The sequence below is a fragment of the Pocillopora damicornis genome, chromosome 1, assembly GCF_964200805.1.
Source record: "Pocillopora damicornis chromosome 1, jaPocDami1.2, whole genome shotgun sequence".
NCBI lineage: Eukaryota > Metazoa > Cnidaria > Anthozoa > Scleractinia > Pocilloporidae > Pocillopora > Pocillopora damicornis.
In genome coordinates, this window is record NC_142670.1 from 34,766,470 (window position 1) to 34,779,784 (window position 13,315).

General features: G+C 40.0%; 1 pseudogene; it reads left to right on the forward strand.

Moving 5' to 3' along the window:
• The window catches only part of LOC149053490 (uncharacterized), a 53,685-nt pseudogene extending 49,084 nt beyond the window's left edge, over window positions 1-4,601 (forward strand).
• Window positions 4,602-13,315: the final 8,714 nt, after the last annotated feature.

Here is a 13,315-nt window from a genome sequence, read left to right on the forward strand (position 1 = left end):
CTTCAATTCAACGTAATTGTTGAATATATCGTAACACCACCCTCTATCAATTCTTGGCAGGAGTATAGGCAACAACCAGTTGAAGGAATTACCATCAAGCATATTCAGTAACAATACCAAGCTGTACGCCCTGTAAGTTCGGACTCTTTTTTCTGTTTGTAAAGAATGCCTTCAGAGGAGAAAGTTTCTTCTTGTTGCGCTTGATTTTAAATCTGCTATAAAGTATACGTTTGTTGGGTAAAGAAAAATAAACAATAGACCATCATTGAAGCAACACAAAATAAGACAACTGGTCAGGTCGAATTTAACGTATGCAAGTCACAAATTTATTCTAACATTCAAGTTGAACCTTGTGGTGAAGTGATGTTATCTCACTTTTCCAGCTTTACAACAAAATGTGTAAAGCACTTAGTTGTTCTCAGTGCTTAAAAATTTAAAAACCAACAAGTTTCAATTAGTTTTGAGCCATATTATAATTCGTAATGCTACCTTAGGTTACTATATGTAAAAAAACGGAAAAGAAGACATCGGTTCTTGTCGAATATGACTTTTTCAGGGGATTAGAACATTACAAAATAAGAAATTTCTAGCATACACAGTTCCTGCACTTAACTTTCATAAGTGGAGGCACAAAGTTTGTCTTCTGACTTTTTATAGACCTGTTTCACACGTCTCCAATATTAAACTAAAATATATGTAAAGTAAAAAGGAAGGACTATTCTTCTTAGTTTTAATCCTGCTGACATTTTAAAAGGAAGACAATAGAACGTAAACAGATAATTTCAGGGACAATTAGTGGCATTCAAGGCTTTATAATAATTAGACCGTGTCGCTAAAGTCACAGATTTGTATTATTGCTTGATACATTAGTCTTGATAGACCCATCAGCTCCCGCTATAAAAAGCTGAGATCGGAATCCATCTTACATGCAGGGAGGATGTAGTTTTTAATTACTTGGTGATTATTCACCCCAATAAAATCAAATTAATCTTTAATAATTTATACAGTCATCCATTCAAGCACAGTTTTTAATTACTTGGTGATTATTCACCCCAATAAAATCAAATTAATCTTTAATAATTTATACAGTCATCCATTCAAGCACATCTCAGCCTTATTTTCTTTGGAGCGTTGAGTTGGGAAAAGGGGGAAGCGGAGGAATAGCCCTAAGAGGCCTATTTTTACTACCCAAAGGGAAGTGCGTCTCGTTGTGTCGTTCAATCGTCCTTGATTTCGATGGATGAAAAGAAAACTCAGGCACTATATCATTTATTCGAGTCTCTCATTAAGGCTCTCTAAGAGTCTTATTCATTGTGCATTAATTTTGCTCCAGAGGATGTGACCATCACTTCTGAATGCGGGTTGCAAGTTTCAATTCTGCGATAAAAAGACAATCTGTATAAAACAAGGTAAACTTTATTTATGCTGGAATGCAGATTATGCGACGCTGTCGAGATATGTACCCATTAGTCGCATCTTCTTCATTTTCAATACATCTGCTTGTAATCAAGTGTAGATACCGGTTGCAAGTTTCAATTTCTCAGTTAAAGAAAATCCGAATAGGATTTTTATAATATGCTATAATCGAAAAACATCCCATGTATGAACCTCGACTTGCATAAAATTATGCATGTTTTGTTGTTTTTCCTCCCAAATTGTAGGAGGGTCTTGTAATGATAGGACTGTGGTGGAAGATATCGTGACCTTGTAGAACCATGTGTTTTTAGGCTAGTAGGCCATCAAACCTTTCAAACACTCGAAACTGGACATCTATCAAGTAGTGTCTCCCATCACATACATCGTGTCAGAAGCCCTCGATATATACACTCTGGTTTAACCTTTACCTCCAAGGAAGAGAAAGGTAGGATCGATACAGTCTTCGAGATGTGGAATAATTACTACTTGGCAACACGAACACAATTTTCGAGCGCTACACAAATTTCAGTCTTAGTAGAGCGGACTGACATGTAAGAATGTAATTGGATCTGGACTCATGACCAGAGAGATGCCTTCGAAGAGATCAAAGACGCTGCTAAAAAAGCGGCAGAACTCAAGTACTTCAGAAGTGGTGACCCAACAGAGGGCCAAGGAGATACGTCCAAGAATAGACTTGACTTTTTACTAATGCGGCATGGTGAACCAGTGACACTCCCGTTGGCAGAGAGGAAGTACTCTAAGATCGAGAAGTAATTTTTGTTCTCGGCCTTGGCACGGAGCATAACCACCAATATGTGTTCGTTAAGAAAGTCATCCTGCGGACTGATCAAAAAGCCCTGGTCTTTATTATGCAGAAGCCCTTGGCATCAGCACCCAAGAAGCTAGAGTGCCTTGTTACTACTTCAGCAGTATGACTAGGAGATAAGGTACAAGCGTAGGAAAAGGATGCTGCCGAGAGCTTTCATGAAGGACTGGGAGCTTACCCGCGCAGAACAAGTGGTCGATCGCATTCATACCAACCATTTCCTTTCCGTCCCGGATCACCAACTCAATGAAACACAGAGAGAGAAATTTGTGAGCCAACTCTACAGAGGCTAAAAAACACAACCTTGGATGGCTTTCCTGATACAAAAGATGATCTTCCAGCAGTCATCCATCCGAGCCGCTCTAGACCAGCCCCGAGCACCTCCGTTAGCAGACGCTACAATATGACCTAACAACTAGACAAAGCCACAGCGGCAAAACCAAGAACTGGCCAGTCACTTTCTGTAACACCTGACAAGCTCCAAGTAATGGAGACCAGACCATTAGATCTGGACGGTTGTCAAAGCAGTCAAGTTACTTGCAGGACTATGCTGACTATAGACCACCAACCCCACCCATCTACCGCTTAAGAGTTCATAGCCACAGAGTACATATCACTGACTGTAAGGCATGCAAATTTTGCTTCACGAAGCCTAATCAGGAGACGAACATGCCGGTTTTCTTTTAATCATCTCTTTTGAAGTCCGAAGCAAATTATTTTAAATGTAGTTTTTATTTTAAATCATGACTATACCTGGCATTATAAACCTGGACATAGCGTTCTAGTTCGCACCTGCTCAATTTAACACGCTGTTTATAATTTTTGATATAACTATTGAGACGTTTTGTGTCATTTTTTTAAAATTTTGCACTCTTGTCCTTTATCGGTAACCATCTACAGAACTTCAAGAGGTCAGGGTTGACAAGACCACTCGAAATCAATGGGAAAACTACTTTAAAGGAATGCTAACTCAGCTTTTATATGCACGTTGTTGATGCTCAAAGGAACGATTACAAAATCATAAAAACAGAGGTAAACATTGTAAGTACTTTCGTGACTAAGACGTAGAGACAGTTATTAACTTATTATTAGCGGTAAAGAGATCCTGTAATTGAGCAGAAAGTACCACACAGGGAGATCGGAGAGCTATGGCTTTTTGTGCTTTAAGCATCCAACCTCTTATCACGAGTCTACAGGTAACGTCCACAGCAAAGCAGTGCTCGTTCGCCGATGATGCAGGTGGGACAGGCTCTACTACAGAGAGGAAGAGGTAGTGAGACATGTTGAGTACCTTGGGTCCAGACTTTGGCTACTTCTCAAACAGCAAAGAGCGCTGGATTATCGCAAAGCCGAACAAGTAAGAGAGTGTGAAAGGAAACGGTCATGAACATGAGTGAAAGCGAAGATACATCTGGTCGCGGCGATAAGTTCACGGGAGTATCAGGAGGATTACATCAGTTAGGTGTCTGATTGGGTGAGCGAGGTAGTTTAATTGGCAAAGTTCGCTCAGAAAAGAGGCACAGTCATGCTATGCTGCTTTCACCTTCGGCTTAAAATAACCGTCGACTTACCTCCTCAGAACCAGGATCTACTAAAGCCACTGGAGAATGCAATATCTCCACTACTTATTGTTGCAATAACGGAACGCAATTGTAATCAGCCAGATTAAACGGGAGTTCCGTAATGCTGTCAAACTACAATATGACTGGCCAGTCCATGATATTCCCTCCTCATGTCCACGTGTGTATGCGGGAAAGTCTTTACGTTAGACCACGCCATGATTTCGTACAACGACATAATGAGCTGAGAGACCTGGACCCTGAACTCTTAAGTGCGGTATGCAACGATGTTAAAGGCGAACCCGTTCTTCAAGACATCAGCTGAGAACAACTGAACAGAGGAGATAACAAAGCACAAGGCTGGTCATTCTTGCACATGGATTCTGCGAGCACCAACGATGGACATTCTTTGACGTCAGGGTTTTTCCAACCAAATACCATGTCCTGGAAGAGCCTAGAGCCACAAAATATCTATGGTAAGTACGAGAATGAGAGGAAGTGACAGTAATCAAGGACAGTTCTCGGCACTGAACATGGAACATTTACACCTCTAATATTTACCACAACCGGCGGAATTGGCTAAGAATGCTTGACTTCAGATAACACAGTCGTCTCGCGAAAATGATAGTTTTAGCGAAAAGCAATATGCAAAGTAGGGCAAAAACCTGTTTTTTCCTAATAAGATGCGCCTTCATCTACTCGAGGGGTCAAGAGTAACGAGAAGAGTCGCTTGCGATGCAAAGAAAGCTGATTTTGACGTCCAGACAACAGAGAGAAGGAAGTCGACTCCGAAATTTTAGATTTCATCAGCTTTTAATCGATTTTTTTTAACCGTAGTTATTTTAAATATGGATTCAATTTCTAGCCAAACATGGCTTTTTTTTATTAATTTTTTTAAAATAAAGATCAGTATTAAATCACAGTACATACCTGCTGGATAAAAAAGCTTGGAAAGACCTTTGAGTTTGAGCTGAGTTTGTTAGCTACGCCGAAGATAAACACTGACTGGAAAAGACCATCAATGAAGCAACATCACAAAGTTTTTAGCCACTGCGAGACAAATCAAAGCAACGTTCGGTCACATTTTAAGTAGGCAGGTTACTAATTTATCCCAGCATCAAAAATAAGTCGAAAAGTTATCTCATTGTGAATGGTTTTTTAAGACTCTAAAGGACAAAAGTAATCACCGGTGAAACCTGTACTACTTAGCGTATGAATTAAAGCCCATTAAAAGTACTTATTTTCGATGAATGTACAAGAAAGGAGGAGAGACAACAAGAAAACTAAGGCAGGCAGATATCATTTATTTGAGTCTCTCAAAAAGGCTCTCTAAGAGTCCTCTCCTCTGTGCATTTGATCCACAGATTGTGATCATCGCTCTTGAATATCATTGTTATCATTACCACTGTTGTCATAGCTGTGGTTGTATCATTTATTTGACATTGATTTAAAATTTTTTTTATTTATTATCAAAATGGGCCTTTGCTAGATATCTTTACCGCTCAGAATATTCACCAGCTTCCTGTCATTGAGATGCGATCAATATTCGATTTGATGGGATTTCATAAGGCAAGAAAAGATAAAATGCAACGTCAGGGAAAGAAAAAGAGTTAAAGAACATTCTATGCGTACCGCTATCAAATAATCAGCTATAGGAGTTTACCGCTTTGCGCTTACGAACTGTCGGTGGATTATGAACCAAGTCTCAATACGACCATTAGGCAAAACGTGCAAACTTTTCTCTTTGTCATACGACCTGTTTCGCAGGTTCTACAAACTGGAACCAAAATTAGTTGATGTAACGAACTAGAATCGAAAGTTATTCAAATGGACTGAAGAATCTTACATTTTAAGGAAAATTTTATCGTTTAAATGTTTACCTGATTCATGGAAAGCAAATATTGGAGTGGCTTTGGGTATTTCAGCCCTGATTTGGAAAAAATAAAACAGTTAGTGGTATGTTCTAAACACCAGAACACCTGAGAGGTTTTTGCAACGATTTAGGTTGTTTATGCAACGATTTAGGTTCCATTTGAATAACTTTCGATTCTAATTCGTTACATTAACTAATTTTGGTTCCAACTTGTAGAACCGGCGAAACAGGTCGTATGACAAAGAGTAAAGTTTGCACAATCACGTCACGCAATACATCAAGCTGGGTTTGTCCAGTTGATTTTGATGGTCGCAGGGAAATGTCGAGTTTGTCGCTCAAAACCGTTGTGGTCCATAAAAGCGTAACATCACTAATGACGGAAAAAATTTGCAGAAAGGAAGGTTAGTTCATCGGATACCGTATACTAAATCTCGGGAGAAACTCCAAGAATTGTTTCGGACTGTATGCGTGTTGTTTGTAAATATAAACATTGCAATCTATTTTAACTTGTTTTTGTGTCCTTTTAAGCAACGTGATATGTCTGTTATGACCAGAGTACCAAGTTTTATTCTTTAATTTTGATCTTCTCCACACTGTGCGTAGTTCATGACCTGATATTTCAACGTAAATTATCGAGAAGGCGCCTTACGATCACCTTTGTCTACTTTGTAAGTCACGCAAGCGCGCAAGCGTTACGACCGATCACGTTTATGCAACGATTTAGGACAACTCAACATCTAATCTCCTTTCAGTTGCTGTGAAAACCTTAAATCCTCAACGTAGAAGATAAACGAACGAAGTTTGAACGGTCAAAAGGAGATCTTGGTCAATTCTAAGAATCATGCAAATGATCTTTGACACGAGCGCAATTGAGCAAACACATGGATTTGCGTTGTTTTTAAGAAGTTGGTGGATGGAAGCTAGAGATATACCCGCGGGTTTGAGGCAATTTGTAACCTCATTGGTGTATAAACTATGCACTGATATGCTTTTTCAGCCCGATTAACGCCTGCATTTTGAGAATTCTTTCGTAAAAAGTAGTAAGTTTTTGATATGCAAATTAAGTTCGAAGAGAAGGGTCTCCTCTGATCACGCTGGTATGAAAAATGTTTCAGCTGAAGTTTCCATATTTTGTCTGTGAACTAAATGAATACACCTTGTAACTTGTAGCAAGATAGAATCCCGTGAGCTGCATTGTTGCAGTCCCTGCGCGCTGGACAAAATCTTTGAAATTTACACTTTCGATCGCTGTCCACAGGGGTGGTTTGGCCAAAAATCATTTTTGGCTTGTGGCGACGTTAAAAAAGAGAATTGGAGAACAACTAAACTATTTTTGAAACATGTGCCCAAAACCCTTTTCATGGGCAAAAAATAAAAGAAAACTTTTTTCCGACGGGAAGCCGGGAGGACCGCTCTTGGCGGGAGCGGCACTTAATTACAAATTCATATTTCTGTGAAACTTTATCAGCTTCAGAGCTCAGAAGCCTATTTTCAAAGATGGCTGTAGTTATAGTGTTGTAAAATTTCATACTATTTGCAGCTCTTTTATTCTTCAGTGGAAAATTAGCCTTTTCCTTAGCAGTCCTACCACAAATTAGTCGCAAATGGTAAAAAGGGAATCAATTAAGTTTATCGGGATTCCTCCTAGGAAGGATGTAATCGAAGAGATCATAGATGAATGTTGTTATAGACATCAGCAAACGAAGGGCGGGATTTAGAAATGGATTTGTTCGGTGCCTACCCAAAACAACTCTAGGTGGTCAAAATATTGATGATAATGATAATGCGTTTAGATTGATAACTCAGCTGAATACTTGTTACAAACACTAACTGTCTTTTGCTGAAAGGGATTTGAGGAACAACCAGTTGGAGGACTTGCCAAAAGAAATATTCAATAACAATATCAACCTGCTAGATCTGTAAGTAAAAAAGTAAAGAGTATTTTCAGTAGTTTTACTCCAGGCCTACTGAATTTGTGAAAGGAAGAAAAGAGGACATAAACAGATAATTTGAGGGACAGTCAGTAACATTTAAGGTATACCAATGATTGAAATTTGTCGCCAAGCTTACAAATTATGGTCACATTCTAAGTGCGCAGGCTATTAATTTATCCTAACAGCCGAGTTACAACTTATTGCGTGAAAAATTTATCTCCAGACCGATTTTGGTCAAAAGTACTCACCGGTGAAACCTGTAATACTACGACGTAAAACGCAGGAAATGTGCTTATTTCCAACGAATGAGCCTGGAGAGACAACAAGAAAACTAAGGCACGATATCATTAATTCAAGTCTCTAGATAAGGCTCTCTAAGAGTCCTATTCACTGTGCATTTACTCCAGAGGATGATTATCGCTTTTGAATGCGGGTTGCAAGGTTGAATTGTACGATAAAACGACAATATATAGTACACGACAATCTATAGTAAACAAGGTATAAGTTATTTATGTTAGAATACTAACTATGCCAAGCTGTCGAGTAGTATACCTACTAGTCACATTCTCTTCATTTACAATATAATTGTTTATAATCAGGAGAGGATATCGGTCGAAAGCTACAATTCCTCAATTAAAGAAAATCTGAAAAAGGTTTCTGATGTACCATTACGGAAAAACATCCAACGTAGAGTAAGAACCTCGACTTGCTTGAAACTATGCATGTTATGTCGTTTTCCCTCCAAAATTGTAAGAGGGTCTTACAATGGTAAGACTGTAGTGCGAGATATCGTGACCTAGTGACCATATGTGTTTTTGAGCTGGCAGGTCATCAAACCAGTTCAAAGTCCTGTTTAACTTGTTTTTTCTAATTCGGGCCGCTACTGCTACATGGTGACTTTGGAAATTCTTAGCAAGACATGCAGCAGCTTTGAACTTGTGTTTTAGTCGAATTTAAGCTGACCTTGGTCCTAGACACAGCGACAGAATCTAGACAAACGTGAGCAGATAGCAGCAGCAATGCATCAGTTCCAAGCCACAAACATCGCAGCCAATCTTCACTTCTAATGTTCAAGTTCTTTCGAGGCTAGAAAAATATTGAAATAAATAACTCGAAACACGGAATTTATCCTCCATTTACACTTGAAGCTGTAAGATTATCGAATAACGTCTTTCATCACATGTATCGGGTCAGAAGCCCTCCATATCCATCCTGGTTTACCCTTTACCCTTTAAGGAGGGGAAAGGCAGGGTCAACAAAGTCTTAGAGATGTGGATTAATTACTGCTAAGTAAGACGAACACAATCAGCAGTGAAGAGATTATGAGGGCTAGTGAGGTACCTTTTTAAATTCCTATAAAACCTTTCAAGAATGTAAGAGCCACTACGCCGCCTGTTACGCGAGAATGCTGAGTGGAAATGGACTCATTACCAGAAAGATGCCTTCAAAGAATTCAAAGACGCTGTCTCTAAAGCACCAGTACTCAATTACTTTAGTAAGAGCGACCAAACAGGGGGACAAGACGATGCGTCCAAGGATGGGTTTGGCTTTTTACTGATGCAGCATGGTCAACCAGTGACATATAGAAGTGGGGCGCTCTCGGTAGCAGACAGGGAGTATTCACAGGTAAAGAAGTAATTGTTGGCGTCGGTCCTTGGCATTGAGCGTATCCACCAATATGGACGGCTTCTTTGCTGTAGAAGATGATCGCCTTACGGCAATCCATCCCAGGCGCTCTAGACAAGCCTCAAGTACCTCTGGTGACTGACGCTCAAATATTATTTTCACAACTAGGCAAAGTCATAGTGGCAATACCAGCAAAGCCCAGTCTCTGTCTGTAACACCGGACGAGCCCTAAGTAGTGGACGCCGGACCACTAGATCTGATCAGTGACTATAACGCATGCAAATTATGCTTCATAAAGCCTGATCAGGAGACTAACATACCGGTTCTCTTTTAATTAACTATTTTGAACTCTTAAAAAAAACTTGATTATTTTGCGCATAATTTTGATTTTAGGTCATGACTATACCTGACAGTATAAACCTGAACGTAGCGTTCTCCTTTGCACCTGCTGGATTGAACACGCTTCATATAATCTTAAATGGAACAATTGAGACATTTTGTGTCGTTATTTTAAAATTCCCCACTCTTTTCCTTTATCGGTAATCAACCCCTAGCCTCCCCTGCAATCAATGTTTTCTGGCACATTATGAAGACAACACTACGTGACCGAACATAATCTTACCGTTACATGCATTTTTGGGCAGCTTCATAATCTATTTAAGGCATTAATATGAAACACGAAGAGAAAACATCGCATCATAAACAAACGAGTCTGTTAGCGGGTGTGTTTCAGGGCCTCATGTAGAACATGTAAGAGATATGATCCTTTGTAATGTTCGTCATAACTGTAGAAAAGACCTAAAAACAAACTTAGAAAGGTACTAACATATCAGTCTCGCTTCAGCCAAGGGTCAAGAGTCAAAAAAACATCAAGAGGTCCTGGTTGTCAAGGCAAATCGAAACCAAAGGGAAAATTTCTTGAAAGGGATGCTGACTCAACTTTTATATGCGCGTGATGATGCTCAAAGGACCGATGACAAAAACAAAAACAAAAAAACTAGAATTATACGTTAGAGGTACGTTCGTAGCTAAGACATGAAGACAATTATTAAATTATTATTGGTGGTAAAAAGATCCTGTCACTGAGTAGAAGGAACCACGCAGGGAGATCCGATCGCTGTGGCTCTTTTTGTTCTTACCGTTCAGCCTATAATCACGTGTCTACAGGTGGCGTCCGCAGCAAAGCAGACGTAGTTCCCCAATGATGCTGGTGGGACAGGTTATACTACAGAAATGAGATAGTAGGGCATGAGGAGTACTCCGGGTCCAGATTTTGGCTTCTTCCCAAACAAAAAGAAGTGATGGATTATCGCAAAGCCAAACAAGACGGAAAGTGTGAAGGAAGTATTTAAAGAAAAGGACATCAAAACAACAGTATAGAATGGAAGGCACGACGAGGCGCGGCCATAGGCTTACGAGAGTAGCAAGAGGAATTCGTCAGTGAGAAGGTGTCTGATTGGGTCAGTGAAGTAGGGTAATTGGTGGAGTTCGCTCACACACAGACACAGGCATGCTATGCCATTTCCATCTCGGGCTTAAAACATCGGAGGACGCACTTTCTGGCAACACTGCCCGAGGCATCAGGATCTACTAGAGCCACTGGAGAAAGCAACAACTCTGAGACTTATTCCTGGAATATCGAAACGCAAATGTAATCAGCTGGCAACGACCATGCTAGCTCTAATGTTCGCCTTGGAGGCGCCTGTGCCTTGCAAATCTAAGCAGGAAGTACGCTTCATCAGTCAAAGTGTCAACGCACCTCCTTAAGTATCTCAAACATTTCAAACACAACAGCTAACAGGTGAGTCTCTTAGTAAAACGGCATAAAACGTAGTCACTTTCGAAAGACCAGGAGAACCAAAAAAGATCAGGCGAGTGCTTGACCAAGTAGCTGGAAAAGGCTGACAATACTTCCTTTCCCAGAATTGGGCGCCAACAGGAGTTCCGTGCTGCTGTCAAACTACAATATCACTGGCCAGTGGATGATATTACAGCTGAACAGAGCATATAAGAAAGCACAAGGCTGGTCATTCATGCACGTGGACTCTGCGAGCACCAATTATCGGCATTCTTTGATGTCAGGGTTTGTCACCCAAATGCGGAGTCCTATAAGAGCCTAGAGCCTCAAAAAACCCACAGATATACATGAGAATAAGAAGAAGCACCACTAATCAAGGACAGTTCTCGACATTTAACACGAAACATTAACATGCCTCATATTTACCACCACCGGCAGGAAGAGTGACTTCGATAAAATAAAATATGATAGTACTCGAAAGTAGTATCATAATTGTATCTTTGTCATCATTATCATTGTTATTATTGCTATGGTTGCTTTTTTTTTTCTCCACAAAATGGGCCCTTGTTTGGTAACCTTAACACTCAGACTCTACACCGGCTGCCTTCTCACTGAAATGCGATAAATTTCGATTTGAGTCACCAAGCTGAAAACCAGCATCAGCTTTGTTTGCAAAGGAATAAGAATGGTAGCCCTAAACACTCAAAAGGCACGAGTAATGAGGCATGCGCAGTCATTTTGTCGCTGTGTCTTACGGGCATTATTTCAAATAAAACTGTTGAGACATTTTGTGTTATTATTTTAAATTATCCCACTCTTTAAAAAGTAACATTAGCACAAAAAGTTTGTTAGTGGGTATGTTCCAGGACCTCAGGTAGAACATGAGGAAATATATGTTCTCTTGTATTTTTTGCCCATAACAATCAAACGTAACCTCAACGAAATAAGGAAGGTGGGCCAAGGGTTAAGAGTCAAAAAAACGTCACTCAAAAAAGGCCACTCAAAATCAAAAAGAAAACTTCTCTAAAGGGATGTTAACTCAGCTTTTTTATATACGCAAGGTGATGCTCAAAGGATCCATTCCAAAATCAATAAAGACATAAGTAAACATTATAAGTACCTTCGAGACTAATACGTAGTGACAATTACCAACTTATCGCTGGCGGTTAAGAGATCCCGCCACTGAGAAGAAGGGAAAACAAAGGGAGATCCGATCGCTACGGCCCTTTGTGCTCTTAGCATTTAGCCTCTATCCACGAGTCTATAGATGAGGTCCACAGCAAAGCAGTGCTGGTTCGCCAATGATGCGGGTGGGGCAGGCTCTACTACAGAAATCAAGAGATGGCGGAACATGTTGACTACCCTGGGTCCAGATTTTGGCTACTTCTTAAACGCCAAGAAGTGCTGGATTATCGCAAAGCGGGACAAGAAAGAAAGTGTGAAAGAAATATCTAAGGACACAGACATTAATATGACAATGGAAGGGAAGAACCATTAAAGAGCGGCGATCGGCTCACGAGAGGAATTCGTCAATGAGAAGGTGTCTGATTTAGTCAGTGAAATAGTTCAATTCGTGGAGTTTCCTCAGACATGACGAAAGGCATGCCACGCCTTTCAACTTCGGCTTGAAAGATCGCTGGACTTACTTTCTAAGAACACTGCCCGACATCCAGGATCTATTAGAGCCACTGGAGAATGCAATATTTCTAGTGCTTATTCACACTTTTGCTTCCCAGTGCCCTAATATGCTGAAATGACTTAATTTTGGGGTACAAAACGAGCGTACCTTCAAACCTCTTGAAGCCTCTTATGTGATGCTGTTCAAATGTTTTTGCGACACGTAGGATTATATCAAAACAGATATGACCAGACAGTACCTAAGAAAGTTTTATCAACACCTAAAACAAAACAATTTTTACTGAAACAGATATTTCGATACAAATAACCGTGCTGCGATCTGTCGGCGTTCGGTCGATAAATAGGTGACGTGAGAAACATTTGGCTTTGGGTGACTGACAAAGATTTCTCCATCTATCTTTTCTACAACAGTCCGCCGCGACCGACAACAGTCCTTCGTCACTCGTACATTATTCAATCTTTCTCCGAGGCATAATTTTTCCGCTTTCCATTAATATGCTTAAAATGTTGGTTTCTAACCTTGAATACCACTCTCTTCACGGGCTTCCTCACGTGGCATCACGTGGATAAAGATTGTAAACTGTAATTATCTAAGAAAAGTTTGTAAGAGTCTCAGTGGAAAAAAATTTGAAATTTTTAACAATT